Here is a 16,617-nt window from a genome sequence, read left to right on the forward strand (position 1 = left end):
CCATTCAAGTTGAAATGAGTGACAATGCCGAGTCCCAATTTATACACATTCCAATCCTCCAGTACCTGAGCTCTCTTCTTTCTGATATGACTTTCAAAGACAAAAGACACAATGTAGGTTTGTGAGCCTACCACTTAAATAAAGTGAAGAAACAAAAGAGATGGGTCCCTCATGTGCAATTCATGAATTAGCTTTTTTTCTCACCCAGGGGCCTCTTCTTTGCTGGGCATGATCCTCCTAGGTTGGACCAGGTCACCAGGCTTCAAGGACATCATCTTAGGCATGACAAATGCTCCAGAATATTCTCTCCCTGCTGCCTTCATCTCTTCAGACCTCAGCTGGTGCTGATTTCAGATTTACCCACAAATTAGAATTCCCATGCACTTGATGGTTTTTCTACTTCTAAGGCAGCACTTAATCCTGCCTGTGTGTCTGGAATCCCACCTGAGTCACAGCTTAGGTGTGGGTATGTCAGACATACTTTCCCCACCATGATTTCATCAGGACTAGACTTTCACCAGACCATCCAGCAATTTAAGAAAGAGATAGAACTGCAGAGTATCTGACCCAAGTGCTATGATAGAATTGTCCACTGAGGAGTTAAAGTGTGCACACTCATCAAAACCCATTTCTGGCTCTCCTTTTGCTGTTTTACTGGTATTTTAAGTTACTAATAGAACTCCTTCCTGCTGCACTGTCTTCCAAACTGCTTTAACAACAGTTGCTTCTGTGAGCAGATATAAATTTTTAAAAAATTAAGCTAGGCTGTTTTCCAAACTGACTTAAAATTTTGCATTATCACCAAGAATGCATGAGGATATTCATTTTCTCACATCTCTGCCAGCGGTAGGTGTTGTGATCCTTTTTATTTTTTGCCAGTCTAGTGGGTACAAAGGGAGAGTACATTGCTACTTTATTTTGTAGTTATGTGTCTTCTGTAGAATTTGAACATATTTTCATGTGTTTGGTTGGTAGCTGTTTTCATATGATTTTCAATGAGTTGCCTATATATGTCCCATACCAAATTTTCTGGCAATTTTAAAAAGCTATTTGAATATTATGATAATAATTCCTTATGTTCACCTTCTACATTACAAACATTTTCCAAAAGTAATCACGTGTTGACAATGTTTGTATTTTCCACATATATTTTTAATTAAAATTTTAAAGTTTTAATTAAAATTTAAAATTATGTACATATAATTATAATTATAATGTATAAATACAAACAGCTATAGATTTTGAATTTCTGGTCTTTAAGAAGGTTTGTCTTACCCTTGGATGTACTTGGAATATTCTAGATTCTCAAATATGCAATCCCACTTATAAGAATCTATCCCATGAAAATAAAAAACTTGGGGCATGATATTTGCAGAGGAATATTATTTTAGAATGTTTTACCATGGAATAATAAAATATGAAATAAAATAAATGTCCAGCACTCAGGGAATGACTGAATAAATCATGGAGGATAAACACCATTTAAAGAAGAAAGGAAGAGAGCTCTAAAAGTTGTCTTTGAGAGATTTCCCATGAAATATTTTTGAGTGAGAAAAGCAAGTTGTAGCAAATTATGCATAGTATGAAGCCACACTTTTATAAAAAAATGCAGGGCTTCCCTGGTGGCGCAGTGGTTGAGAATCTGCCTGCCAATGCAGGGGACACGGGTTCGAGCCCTGGTCTGGGAGGATCCCACATGCCACGGAGCAACTAGGCCCGTGAGCCACAACTACTGAGCCTGCGCATCTGGAGCCTGTGCTCCGCAACAAGAGAGGCCGCGATAGTGAGAGGCCCGCGCACCGCGATGAAGAGTGGTCCCCACTTGCCTCAACTAGAGAAAGCCCTCGCACAGAAACGAAGACCCAACACAGCCATAAATAAATAAATAAATAAATAAATAAATAAATAAATAAATAAAAATAAAGGAATTCCTTTAAAAAAAAAGTAAAATAAATATCCTTTAAAAAAATGCATGTATGAATATGTACACTGTATACGTAGTTACACCTCTACATGTGTATGAGCATAGAAAACCACAAAGGTTATATGCTGAGTTGTTAAAAGGAGATGAGAACGATAATGAAGAGGTAGAGAAACAGAAGGACAGAGGAAGAGAGAATCATAAAGTTAGGGAAGGCTATATTAAAGACAATGTACAAGAACAAAAATACCTGCCTTTAAAAATCAAGCGACATTTTTAATCTTCATTTGAATGTCTTACATCACTGTAAGATTTGCCTTTCATTTATCTTCACATTATGTCATAGAGGAGAGAAAGCTAGGTTTTATGTTAGGTGAAGGTATGATGGAATACAAAAAACTGGGTGCTTGCTTGGTTTCAGCTACTTGGCAACTGACATTACATCTCAAAACCTGGCATGGGTCTGATGACCACAGTTCCTGAGGAGCTCCAACGGTACCTTATCTATGATCTAACCCAGGGTTCCTCAACATCATCGTTACTGACATTTTGTGCTAGATCATGAATTCCTTGCTGTGAGGGGTCATTCTGTGCAATGCTGAAGGCTTATCTGCATCTCTAGCCCTACCTATTAGATGCTGGTAGCACCCAACAGTAACAATCAAAAATATTCCCCAGATTTATCAAACGTTCCTTAGGGAAGTGAAATCACTCAGTTTTGAACCACTAATCTCATCTGAATGATTATTATATCCTTTTCCTGAAATTTGTTTTTCTGGTAACAAGAGGACACTTCTTAATGATTCCTTTGAAAATTGACCCCTTTGAATTATTTCAGTGCCCTTTATTTTGATTAAGTGTGTGTCACCTTATCATTAGTGGGAGAGGGAGATACGATCTTGTTGTTTTCCTCTCAGTATTGCACAAACAAGTTAGAGTGACTCATTCACTCTGGGCACAAGAAGCCTCAGCCTTCAGGTACACCGGGAATGTTCATTATAAATCATAATTATCTGGATTGTTTGGAGCTACTATTATAGACCTAGGGAACAATGACTTCAAATTTTTTGAAAATGAGGGAAGTTCCTTTCTACTTATTTGCTTTATTCCTGCAGTAATCACACATACACAGGAACTGCTTTATTCTTTATTGCACTCTTTTATCTTAGAATTCCAGGCTTTCACAAAACTGATAATCCAGGGCAAAGAAATCAATCAGGAATTTAAAAACTGTTAAGGCTTTGATGATTTTGCTCTAAGGCTGTCACTCTGACTTAGTTCAGAGAACTCTGTAATCCTGAACAGTCTAATTGTTACAACCTAAAGGAAATTCTCCTCAAATGTCCCATATAGTTTAAGAATTTCAAGTCAGGGACACTGTTGGTTTTGCCTCAAGGATACCTGTCCAATGGCTTTCTCAGATCACCAAGAAGTACAGAGAGCTGTGAAGCTTTGTCATGTTTACAGAACTGTTTTTGTTTGTTTGTTTTGTGGCCAAATGTGATCTGAGACTTGCTTTCATGAAAACCTTTTTGGTGAGATTGGGAGCAAGCAACTACCCCATCACATTCAGCAGTTGGGTGACTACTAAGATTTATTTAAAAGAAACTAAATAGTGCCTAAAACTAAATGGCTTAGGCCAATCCAAAACACAAGTAAACATTTCTCATCTTCACAACAATCTTAAAAACATTTGTTTACTCATTTATTCATATTTATTCATAATAAAAAATATTTCTAAATACTATGTGCAGGCTTTGTGCTGGGATTACAACGGTAAACAAAAATACTCCCTGTCCTCATGGAGTTTAAGATCTAGAGGAGTAAAGAGGCATTAATTATAGACTTTAATAAATAAAGGTTACATGTTCTGAAGGAGAGGTCCATGGCACTATATGAGATCTGCTTTGCTCAGGAGGGCAGGGAAAACTTCCTTGAGAAACTGATGCTTACACTGAGATATGAAGCATCATTAGAAGTTAACTTGGTGAAGAAGGGAGAGAATAGGATTTCAAGAAGGGACAGAGCATGTGCAAAGTCCCTGACAAGAGGGAGAGTGTTGAGGATAAGGAACAGAAAGCAGAACAGTGAGACTAACCCTGAGATGGCAAGTGGAGAGAGCCAGGTGAGATCAGCTTGAGAGGTGGGCAGAGGCCAGACCTTTTAATTCAAAACAGGTTTTGCCTAAATCTTACAAGTAATGAGAAACCATGAAGAATTTTAAGAAAACAGTTGCTATAATCAGTGTTATTTAAGCAAGAGGTTGGCAAAATTGTGTTTTTAAATTATTCTGGCTGAGTTTAAGGGAAGGGTACGTAGGGGGCCAGAGAGCACATTGGCAGGTAATTGAGGAAAGTGTTTAACTGGTCCAAGAAATAGAAGATGATAGTTTGCATTAAGATGGCTGAAACAGTAGAGGTGAAGATGAAGAAAAGTGAGTAAATTCAAGAGATACTTATTGAGTAATATCAATTGGAATTTGTGGTATGTATTGGTTGCTGGAGGATGAGAGGTGAGAGAGAGAGAGATTGTAAGAGTGTTCTGGGAAAATTAGATTCATAACACGAATATTATTTTGTTTGAATTTTAGATGAACCTCAGATAATTTAACAAACTTTACCCAGGTTCACAGAAATAATCCATGGCTTAGCCAGAGTTGAACCCAAGTGAGTCCAACAACAAAGCCAGCAGTATATTCATGGCTGAAACAGTTTGTAAGAGAGTAAATTTGACCTGGGAAATGAAACACTTTAAAAAGGACTGGTGGGACTTCCCTGGTGGCACAGTGGTTAAGAATCTGCCTGCCAATGCAGGGGACACGGGTTCGAGCCCTGGTCCAGGAAGATCCCACATGCCAGGGAGCAACTAAGCCCATGCGCTGTAAATACTGAGCCTGTGCTCTAGAACCTGTGAGCCACAACTACTGAGCCCACGTGCCACAACTACTGAAGCCTGCATGCCTAGAGCCTGTGCTCTGAAACAAAGAGAAGCCACTGCAATGAGAAGCTCATGCACTGAAATGAAGACCCAACACAGCCAAAAAATAAATGGATAAATAAATAAATTTATATTAAAAAATGCTTTAAAAAATAAATAAAAGAAAAAGGACTGGTGCTGTACAGTAGAAACTAACACAACATTGTAAAAGAGCTATACCCCAATTTAAAAAAAACCAACAAAACAGAAAAGGACTGGTGGCCTCTGGGGTAAAAATTGGAATCCTGGTACTTTTAATGAAATAAAAGTGCATCTCCTACCATAGACCTCTTCTGGCACTTTTATTTCACTCCCATTTTACTTGGCATGTGACTTACTCTTAACTTCTAATAAACCAATTAAAATGTGATTCTGGAAGGAGGGCAGCAATATCAGCTACATTGTTTTCTAATCTTGCCAAAACCTAACATGATAAAAGACAGAATAACTAGACAGCAAAACCAAAGACACATGGATATTTTAAAATAAAACTGAATAACACAATTCTCAAACAGCAAAAGAATGAGTACAAACTACCAGCAGCCAAGACCTGCATAGTATTTATATTTGAATAGCCTGAAATGTCTAGGAACAGGGGAAATTCAAAATAGCCAGGGCAGTGCGGTGGAAAGGGTCATGGGCCAATTTCAGATTTTCAGCTGAAACTAGGAGAGGTTTTACCCAATGTAATTGTAAATTAATGAAACAGGCCTATTGTAAATGCCAATGGATATGGAGTAGTACATCCCCAATGAATTCTCAAAACTGGCCCAGCAAATCTCCTTTACAGATAGATCCATGCACAAAGGAGAAACTTCTGGGAGTTGAATCAAAATTGATAGGCATAGAGACAATGGAGATGAAATAATAAGAGGTCCAGATAAAACTGGGGAAAGGGAAAAGAGTCAGGAAGGCTCAGAAGCAAACCACCATATATTTGAACACTACAAGAAAACAATATATCTGGGAATTCTGTAGAGTGAGAAAAGTTTCCCTGAACCACATTTCTTTCTAAAGTTGGGTAAAGTTAATTTCACAAAAAATGAACACAGAAAATACTTGAAGTTAAATTCCATACAAAATTATTATAAGAAAAAAGATAACATGAAATAACATCCCTACAGGCAATGGAAATGTGCCAGAAAGATAGGCCCTATAACAGAATAAACTATAAACATTTTCAAATGGAAGAGAGAAAACACAAATCAGAATGAGGAAACATAAATTCGGTTTAGAAAAATTCATCAATTTACTGACAGAACTCAGGAAACAATTATATGATAATTTCAGAAGTGAGGGCTAACCTGGGAAAAATACAAAAGCTACTAAACACAACAGAAATGTCTTAAGGAGAAGAGATGGTAAAAAAGAGGAAGAAAAGCAAGATCCAGTATAGGTATAATGGGAGTCCCTGATGATAGAAGCCAAAGCAAGAGAGTAAAACAAATGCTAAAAACTGTAATTTAAGAATGTTTCTTGAAATAAAGAGTAGCTTGAAGCTTCAAAGTGAAAGAGCATGCTGTCTCCCTGAAAGTATTGAACCAGAATGACCAATATCAAGACATGTTCTAGAAAAATTACTGAACCTAAAGTTTTTATTTATTTATTTATTTAATTTCACTAGTTGCTATGAAGTTGTTGTTTGATAGATCACATTTGTAATGACCTCTTCAGTAATTTACTTGGCTGAGGAAAGCCACAATGCCCAATGTCATACCCACTTTCTGGGGAACTGGTCAACTCTGGGACTAAAAGGTCCAATTTCCTCTCCCCAACTTGAGACATCTCCCAGCTGCAATGCTCCATTTAGGGTTGGGTGAAGCTTTGTTGCAACTGCACCACAGCTCAACTTCTCTCTCAATCCAATCTTGTTTTCTTCCCTCCCCTGAGCTGGTGTTAATCCTGAGGACATTCTCTAATAAACTTCCTTCATGCTGATGGTCATATCAGTGTGTGCTTCCTTCCTAATCTGAAATAGGCATGTAGGCAAAAACAGCACGTGATTTATAAGGGAAAGAAAGTAGTTTATCAATAGGCTATTTGACAGCAACACTTTATGAGAGAAGAAAATAGAGTAACATGTTTAAGATATTGAAGAGAAGAAAAGGAAAACCAAAGTACAAGGGGCACAGACAAATTATTATCAATCTAAATGAGCTCAGAAAATATTACTCCTTATGGGCCCTCCCTAAAGAACTCACTAAAGAATGAGTTTCAGACAACGAACAGGATTAGAGACACATATAAATAAGTCCTGGAGAGGAAAATTCAATGTATAGTTAGTTGTACAACTAGGGCTAAATGAGGATTAAGAAAGAGAATGAAATTAGCATGCAATGGCTAGATCCACGGATAATGTAGATGGAGTTCAACTATTAAAAGGGAAAGGATACGTAGTACAAATGAAAAGTTTATTTTTAACTGTCTTAGCAGGTATATGGATTGTAAAAGTATTATTATCATTATCCTGAGACTTTAAATGTGCGTAATGTGAGACAAGTAAAAGAGCAGTGATGGAATATTCTAATCTCAACATCATTTATGTCTTTAAGAACCAGGATTTCCAATGCAGGATAGGAGTTGGCAAATTATGGTTCATGAGCCTACCACCTTTATGTTTGTGAATGACATTTTATTGGACTACAGCCACACCCATACTTTACATATTGTTTATGGCTGTTGCCTGCTATAATGGCAGAATTGAGTAGTTGCAACCGTCTGCAAGGTAAACTAATTACTATCTAGTCCTTCACTTTGAAAGTCTGTGACCCCTAGTGTAGAAGAAAAGAGTTGCAGAAATAATACAGAATCTGTTAGGGAAAAGCCAGGTAGTCCTGATTTTGAATTAGAAGTATTAGTAGGAACTCATGATACGTATGTGTGTGTGTGTGTGACTCTGTGTTTATGTGCACAAGCACATGTGAATTTATTTCCTAGCTGTGTCCACTGAAGAAGCTTAGAAACAGTAACTAAACAGAGAGCAGTGAACATCTTTATTGATCATACTGTAGTCTCGAAACACACTTGCCTGCTAAAAGAATCCAGAGCTTCTAGGAGATTAGAAATATACAAAATTATCATACTACATAGTGAGAAAGCTGTGAAAAGATTCAGGAGTCAACTTGAAGAGGCTCTCACTGTCCAGAGGATCAATTTTGTGCTTCAAAAAAGAAAATAATTGCAGTGGCTTAAAACCCATTAGATATGTTCATACTGATATTAAAACATGAAACTAGTAGTTAATCACAAAAGATTATTGGGATCCAATATATCATCTTGAAAACTTATAATTAAAGGACGAGAAAAAGCATTTGCCCCTCCTTTTAGTATAAACTTTTCCAGTAGGTAACCAAATTGTAGATAAGGGGAAGTTTCTCTTATAAAATTTCCCATATAATAAATGATAAATTTAGAATGACACCATAGGCAACCCCACAAAATATTAAGGGATCTATTCATCACACATCAGTGGCTGCTAACATCACAAAAAGAGAGGCAACCAGATATCAAATGCCTTCCATTGACAGCACACCACAATCTATAGTCCTACCAAATGAATAGCAAATTTCAATGATAGAGGAATACATTGAATTGAACCTTGTACCGGCAATCAGCAAAATCCAGACTGTGTGGGAAATATACATGTCAAATGCCCCTTATTCAACAGATAAATTGTAAAGAAAAGTAAGGTATGAAGGGAGAACCTGTGGATTAAAAGATTAAAAGACATGCTCATTTCTTTTAAATGGGCAAGACTATAGTTTATAGGACTGCTCACATGGGTGATAAAACCACAAAGAAAGTCGAGAAAGTGATCACTATAAAAGCATGAACCATGGTTAAATTTGAGCGGGGAGAGGATATAATTGGAATAGCTTCTGAAGTGGTAGCAAATTTTATTTCTTGACCTGGGTGATGATAACAATGATATTCATCTTATAATAACTCATTAAGCCCTGCATTAGCTGTGCTTGGGTTTTCTGTATGCAGAAAATTTTACTTTATAATACAAAGACAGAAAAAAGGAAATTAACATATTTGGACTGGCCCCAGTTTATTTTACAAAATAAATTGACAAATACACTGTTGTATTTGTACAACTAAAGTATTAAACACATGGATTATGCTCCCTAAATATGCAGAAAAGATATTTCCACTGAGAATTAAGATAGAAAATCAACTTATAAACACAAATTATAGCTTTACTTGTTTTTAAGTGAGTTAAGTAACATAGCATTATGTCTGAAAGTTATCTAATCTATGTCGAGTATGTATCCTTAAGTCTCTTTCTCATTCTAATAAAATCTTTGCTCTCCGGATGATTGACTGTACCCAGATAATCAGCATTAGTGTGAAAAATACCCAAGAGTTACCTTACTATATAGGTTGATAAAGGGAAAAGACCATGTTCGATGCCAGAGGCAAGGATCTTGGATGAGAAATGCTACTTGATTCCCCAGGTTATATCAGCAGAAATTTCCCAGAGCAAGGAACAAAAGGATAGCGAATATTTAGGAGCTGCCTTGGGTACCCACAAGACGTTTGGTTCATTATTGTGATGTTTCCACAGCTGTCTGCTTGTAGAAAGAGCTACAGGAAATATGTCTTCCTTCTTAAAAACAAGCAAGGGACACTAAAGCCCCATTATTGGCCCAAAGCAGGAAATAGAACAAAGCCCAACGTAATACAGTTCTGCTGAAAGGAATCTGACTTAGGAAAGAGTGGTAGGTTTTTCTTAGGATTGCTAGTCTAAACTGTTCCCAAGCCAGTCATGTTTAAAAGACACGCTTATTTAATGACCAACAATTTATGACAAATTGCAAAGGCTATCAATAGGAGAAGGAAGCCTGTGCATCAAGATGTAATCCTTTTCTGATGCACCAGGAAATAGTAACCACTGATGACAAAGAGACATAAAACAAAGATGATTGTTGACATGACATTTTTTGGATACATGCCAACACTGTCACTGCCCATGGAGATGGGGAGGCCAGGAAGAGTCTCCTGTAAGAACAATTATATTAGTTCTGGTGCTGGCTTCTCTACCAAGCCTCCTTTGTGATCTAAGGGAAAGCATTAAACTGGAAAAGAGAGGGCGGTTTTTTTTTTTTTCCTAGTGGAAAATGAAAAATGATTAGGTTAGTAGTCTCTTTCTGACATTCATTAGCAGGGTCATTAGTCAAAATCAGCAGGTCACCTTTCAGAGGAAGTCAAGTCATGTATATTCTAGGAGGTATATGAGAACTCTAGTGATACTGCTTTTAAAGAAAATCTGTGCCAAGTATAAAATATTACTAGATAGTAATTGACAGGATACTGTGAAGTCTCAACTTTTATCTAAAAATAGACACAAAGTAGTCTAGTGGTTTTCTTTGGAGAGGTTTAAAAATGATGCATTTATTAGTTCCTCCTTTTACCCAAATAAACAACTTTGCAGAATTGGTAGCTGTCATGTATCTCAGTCTGCTGAGGACCCACTCAACTCTATTAATATCCTCTCATGAGAAGATTTGGACCCACTCCAGTCTTGAACTTCTGAGGACCAAACCTCTTGTTCTATTGAGAAACTCTCTTCACTAGAGAGTGAGGAATGCATATTGATCCAATGCCCTACTCTCAAGAGCCACTGCACTAAGGATAATAGATCCTTGGTCCTCTGTGAGCATTGAACCACAGCCTCAATCTTCCTTCCACGATGTATGTCCTTTTTGCCTGACTGTCCAATTGGCCTTCTGTCTCCATTCTCAGCTCAGCCCTCTATTCAGACCAGTCAGATAGATCTTTCCTTCCTTCTCTCCCTCATTCTTCCTTTTTTTTCCTTAAACAATCATTATTCAAACTGTGTGCGTGCATGCGCATGTGTATGTGCATGCATGCACACATTGCCTATGTTCCTGGATACTAGTGTGGAAGATACAGAAATGAATAATACTCAATTCCTGCTCTTAAACAGTTTTCAATCTGGTGAAAAAGAAAGTCATGTAGGAAATTAGCAACAATATGCGTTTAAGCAAAATCTATGCAAATAAAGAAACAGAGCAAATGGCAATGAGAGTGTTTCCCCTCCATCTATTTAAATGCTACCTGTCTTTCCAGGTCAAGCCCCAATCTCACTCTTACATATCTATCATAGCCCTGAGTATGGATGCTACCAAGCCAAATGCATGATTACAAGTCATATATATTACATGCCTTACATATTCTCTATAATTGGTCTTCTTGGCCAGATAATAGACTTTTTGGGAGCTGGGCATGCCTTTTAGCCTTATCCAGTATCTCTGACATTGCAAATTGCTCCACACAACATTGGACACAAGCTAGATAGAAACAATGATAATAGCAGATACTGAGTCTTTGCTACATGCTAGGCAATGCTATAAGTGCTTTACATGTATTAACGCACGTAATTAATCATCATTAAAAATCTTCATTATAAAGATGAAATATATGTACAGAGAAGTAAAGTATGTTATGCAATATTGAAAATTTTAAGGGCACCCAACTGATAGCATCCATCTTCTCAACCAAGTTATGAGTTGTGAATCAATTTAGGAATAAGCCAAAAATAAGATAGACGGGATTAATATATCACTTTTTTTACTCATTAAACCTGCATTGGAGGAAGTAGCTTAAAGAAACACAGTATATTAATACTAAACCCCAGAACTGGAAACGCTTACTTGCCCAGCTATAGCAGTGCTGAAAACAGGAAGAACAGTACACCTGTTTTCTGTGGGCAAGTCATGCCCAGGAGGCTGAAGGGAGTAGCTGAATTGAGAATATATAGTAGATTATTTCCAAATTTACCAATCTGATCTATCTCACTTGGGATAAAACAAGTAAAGGGGATAGAAGAGATAGGCACAGCATTCATGACTGAGCTGCTTCTACATGGAGGAAATAACAGTGGTTGGGAAAACATGTTCCCCTACAATATTCTCCAGATTTTTATTCCCTTAGTATATCAGATTTAATCATTAAGCTTACAGTCATCCAAGGGTGTGACTATCCTACTTGGTGGTAACAATCAGTATTTATGTCCCCATCTTCATGAGCTGCTGCCCAATTCTACAGGGTATCTTCCTGACTTAATTGATAGAAATTTTAGATTTTGTTCTAAAGAAGATTGTAAAATAGGTCAGAATCTAATCAACTACAGTCAACTCCGTACCAGCATAGCATAGCACAGGCTTGGTGATGAGATTAAATGAAAACACTAAGATATCCAAATATTAAAATTCAGAATAAAATGATAAAAACCTAAAAGTCCCAAATTTGAACCTGAAGCCACTCCCATTATAAATTTCCTAGAGAGACCTTAATGTTCAATGATTAAACTCCTTTCAACTTAATGTCCAAAGACATTCAAGATTAAGAGAATTAAAGTCAAACTATGATCTATCTTCTATGTTTAAATCCAGGGAGAAATTAAAATTCAGCAATTAAGCTCTTTGAGACCTAAGATCCAGAGAAGAAATCATATGTGAGTCAAAAGTCCAAGGAAGTTTAAATTCCCCACAGCTTTTTACTCATTTTAGTTTCAGTTAAAAGGGTTCTTACTCCCTAAGTAGAGTTCCTGTGGCTGAGGAAGCCTGGGCTATATCTCACTGGAGTAACTGTAGCTCAGTCAGGCTTAAGACAGTATATTAGCTCAACTCTGAGTATCTGATCTACTTTACCTTTTTAATAAACTCGAGTGAATAGAACACACAAGATTATCGAGGACCAACCCCACACTTACCAAATTTAGAAAACAAACTCTCCCCAGCTCTAGAGCAATATCCTATGGAAAATTTTATTCCTAGAACCCAAAACTGTGTAGTAATTCTCAGTCCCTTATCTGTATTTCCAAAATTCAAAAAACATTCAGTGGTAAATATTCACGTCAACTGACTGATGTGATTTATAGTTTTTGTGTATCATGCCAAGTATTAACATTTACATAGTATTTTGTTGCAAAAAATATGAATATTAGATTATGGGGTGCTTCTGAAGACCGTACTTGAAGTATTATGTGATGTTGGGTATAATAAGAATAACTCTGAATTCAGAAACATAAAAGGTTTTGGAGAAGGAATTATACACTTGTATGGCCAAAGAGCACCGCCAAAAAGCTTATGGAATTAAGATACATGGAGATTTCATTTTCTTCAACCATACCAAGTCACAAGTCACTCACTGTCAGAATTGATAGCTGAGGAACTCAAAGTCAATTGGAAGAAATTTTCTAGGAAAGATTAATTTTGGCACAATATATTCATCAAATCTGGGTAGGAAATCTTAATATGCATTCTGTCCTCTCTCTCTCCAACTGGCATATAAGACATTGATATCCCCTCGTGAATTTGGGAAGTTTGTCATCATAGCAGCCCCAGTCACCAGGTCTTATTTGAGGTCCCTTTCTTTTTTACAGTATCAAATGGCTCCCAGGAGCTTCAAGAAATAACTGACCAAACATGAAAGTGATTTTCAGCTTCTGTTTGCATCAGGTTTGCTATCCTTTCATTGTCCAAAGCAAGCACATGGCCAAATTCAATTCAGAGCAGAAGAACATTCCAAGTTACATGGCCAGGAGTGTGGCTACAGGGAAGGTAAAGAATCTGTGGTCATTTTTATAACCTATGATAAACTCCATCCACATGGAAGGAAACATGGTGGGTGGGGAGGAAGCATTCTTGTTGACATTCATGGTCACACAGCTAGAAAGCAGTAAAGACAGAATTTAATCTGATTCTAGATCCACTCTTAGCCTTTATGCTAACCTGTCCCCTACCATACTTTCTGACTGATTGACTCCTGTGTGCTTTCCAGGTCTGGAGTCTATTTACCAGGATGGACTTGGGCAGAATTATGTCTACGTGTAAGTAGAGGCTTACACTCCATCACCCTGCTCAATCACCCTGGACATGGCTGCTACATCACCCTGGGCATTGCTGGGCACATGGATGAAAAGCATGGGCATGGCATGGGTGACTCTAGGGCGAGCATATACTATAGCTCCTGCTGTTGCCTGAGGGAAGATTCTCTCTTAACCTCATATCACTGTCCAGATAATCAGACACAAACACCACAGTGGCACATGCTTCAGGTGTGAAGCAAGAAGACTGAGGTCCAACATTCTGATCTATCCCTTGATTTCAGCATGCTACCCTAAGGAAATCCACTTTATGACAGTTTTCAAGTAACTCCTATGACGTGGAAGCTCAAAATAGGAGGTTTATTAGAATATAAGTTTACCTTAATAAAAAGTATAATAAAATTTGATTGCTCCCAAATGAAACACATTTTATTTTCAAAGACAAAAATTCCCTGGGCTTTTTGATTGTTTTGTTTTCTTTTTTTCTCCTTCTTTATGCTGTGACTCTTCCAATCTTAAAATGTAGGGTGACTATTGATCCAGAATTCTTTGAATGAGGTTGATCACCATATTTAAGAGTTTACTCTAGCTACTGAACATCAGCTATAATGTGATTCCATATCCATTAGCTTTCCACTGATTACAGATAACACAAAGTGTCAAATATGATATTTAAGAAGAAGTCCAGGCGTTTATAGGGTGATAATATTGAAGCAGTGAGGGAGGAGAGTATTCCAGAGGGGAAGATAAGTTTGGAGCTTTGGAAATGAGGTAAGAACTTATGTGGCTTGCTTGTCTTTGTTAGAATGTGGGCTCAGATGGTAAGACCAAGGATTTAAATCATACAGCAGCACACTTAGACATGCCCTAATCCTATTGCAGAATGTCTATATTTTAAGGAGGTGAGGAAAAAAGTGAAGCAAAGTCTGCAGGTAACATACACCAAGAACAGGAAAGCTGCAAATGCCATAAGAAGTAGAAATATTGCTGACAGATGTTTTTGGATGATTAGAGCTCCCTCACTCCAGACAGCATCTTTATCATCTCTCTGACACTGCCTCTTCCCCCAAGCATGTGACAGGCACCATAATAGCTTTCACAAGTGGGATAGACAAAGGGATGCTGTGAAATAGCAGCATCCCTTTCACCTAGTATCTTCACAGCATTCTTGTTAATAACTTTCCTTAATCTAGCCACCAAGCAGGACACAGTTCTGTTGAAAAAGAAATCTTAGACCATACCAAAGTTTCTCAAAAGAAATACTCTGAAGAAGACTGGGCATTAAACCTTTTAGAGCTGGGTGATAACAGCTTTTAGACACTCTGTCAATCAGAGAGACAATACATATACCAGCTATTTTATGTTCTCTATACTACACTGACTAGTAGACTGATTGACATATATATTTTGGTAGGTAGGTAGGTATATAGATAGATAGATTTCAATTTATGTATCATTGGTTCATTTAAATAATTGAATTTATAAGCTTTGGTAAGAATCACCAATTACTGAGCCTATGGGGAGTTTGGAAGCTCCAAAGAGATCTTTTCATAGCTCAAAGGGTAAGATTGATGTTACAAAATTTCTGAGATAAGCTAAAAGAAAACAATGAGTAAATCACATTGAGAAAATGGGAGGATAAGAAGATAAAGCTAAACAAATCATAGGTTTTAGGGTGTGTTCAACTTAAATCCATACCCTAGGTGAAAAACCCCTACCAAATGGTTATTCAAAGTCATTTTCCAGTGGATTTCTGTTTTTGACTAAAATGGAATAGCAGACACTGGATTTATCCTTCACCTAATTAACTAATAAATTAATGGCAAAATATATGAAATGATAGCTTTCAGTCACTGGACATCAGGCAACAAAGGGCAGGGATCCCTAAGAGATGGTAAACAAAAGTCATGAGTCCTATGATTTCCCCAGCTTACTGGCTAGGCAGAATTCCCAGATTGTGGCCCAAGGATGTGAAAGTTCAGGCAGAGTCCAGTGGTTATGCTGAGTTGAGGAAATGAAGCTACCTATAAATCCAGGGAGGACAAAGCAGCTAGAGTTCACAGGCAGTGTACCAGAGAGGAGAAAGCTATGCCAAGAAAGAGGGTCCTCCTTGAACCTTCAGTTCAGTACTGTTCAGTATAAATGTAACACGAAAATACTTGGGGTGGGGGACTATCTGAATAGATTAGAGGGAACAATCCTGGAGATAATGTGGAGATGAGAACAACTCATGTTTTCTCCAGCCAGAGTAGAAAACCTCATAACCTCTAGGCCTTTGGATAGAATACTCAGAATGGCTTTGCCTCAGTAGTTGGGCAAAATTAGCCCTAGACTAAAAACTTCTCCTTTCCCAGCTAAGGAAGCTTAAAAGCAAGATCCAAAAGGTGGAATTGTTTCCAAGTAACTTATCTACATCACTGAACAGTGCTCAAGAATATTTGTAGAAATACAAAAATATGTAGTACTCAGTTAGGCAAAATTCACAAAGATTATATCCAATAAAATATTGTTAGGCATTCTAAGAAGCAGGAAAATATGACCTACAATGAGGAAAAAAGTCAACTAATTGAAACTGATCCAGAAGTGGAATATATAATAGAATTAGTAGATAGAACATTAAAATAGCTATTTAACTAATTATATATTTTCAAATGTTAGGCAAAAACATGAATGATAAATAACAAAGACCCAAATCAAACTTTTAGAGATGAAAACTACAGTATTTGAAATGGAAAATACACTGGATGGCATTAACAACAGATTAGACATTGCAGAAGAAAGAATTAGTGGACTTAAAGTTATATCAATATAAAATATTCAAAATGAAACAGAGAAAAAAATATTTTAAAAAAATGAAAATATA

Source organism: Balaenoptera acutorostrata, chromosome 1 (assembly GCF_949987535.1).
Source record: "Balaenoptera acutorostrata chromosome 1, mBalAcu1.1, whole genome shotgun sequence".
NCBI classification, from domain to species: Eukaryota; Metazoa; Chordata; class Mammalia; order Artiodactyla; family Balaenopteridae; genus Balaenoptera; species Balaenoptera acutorostrata.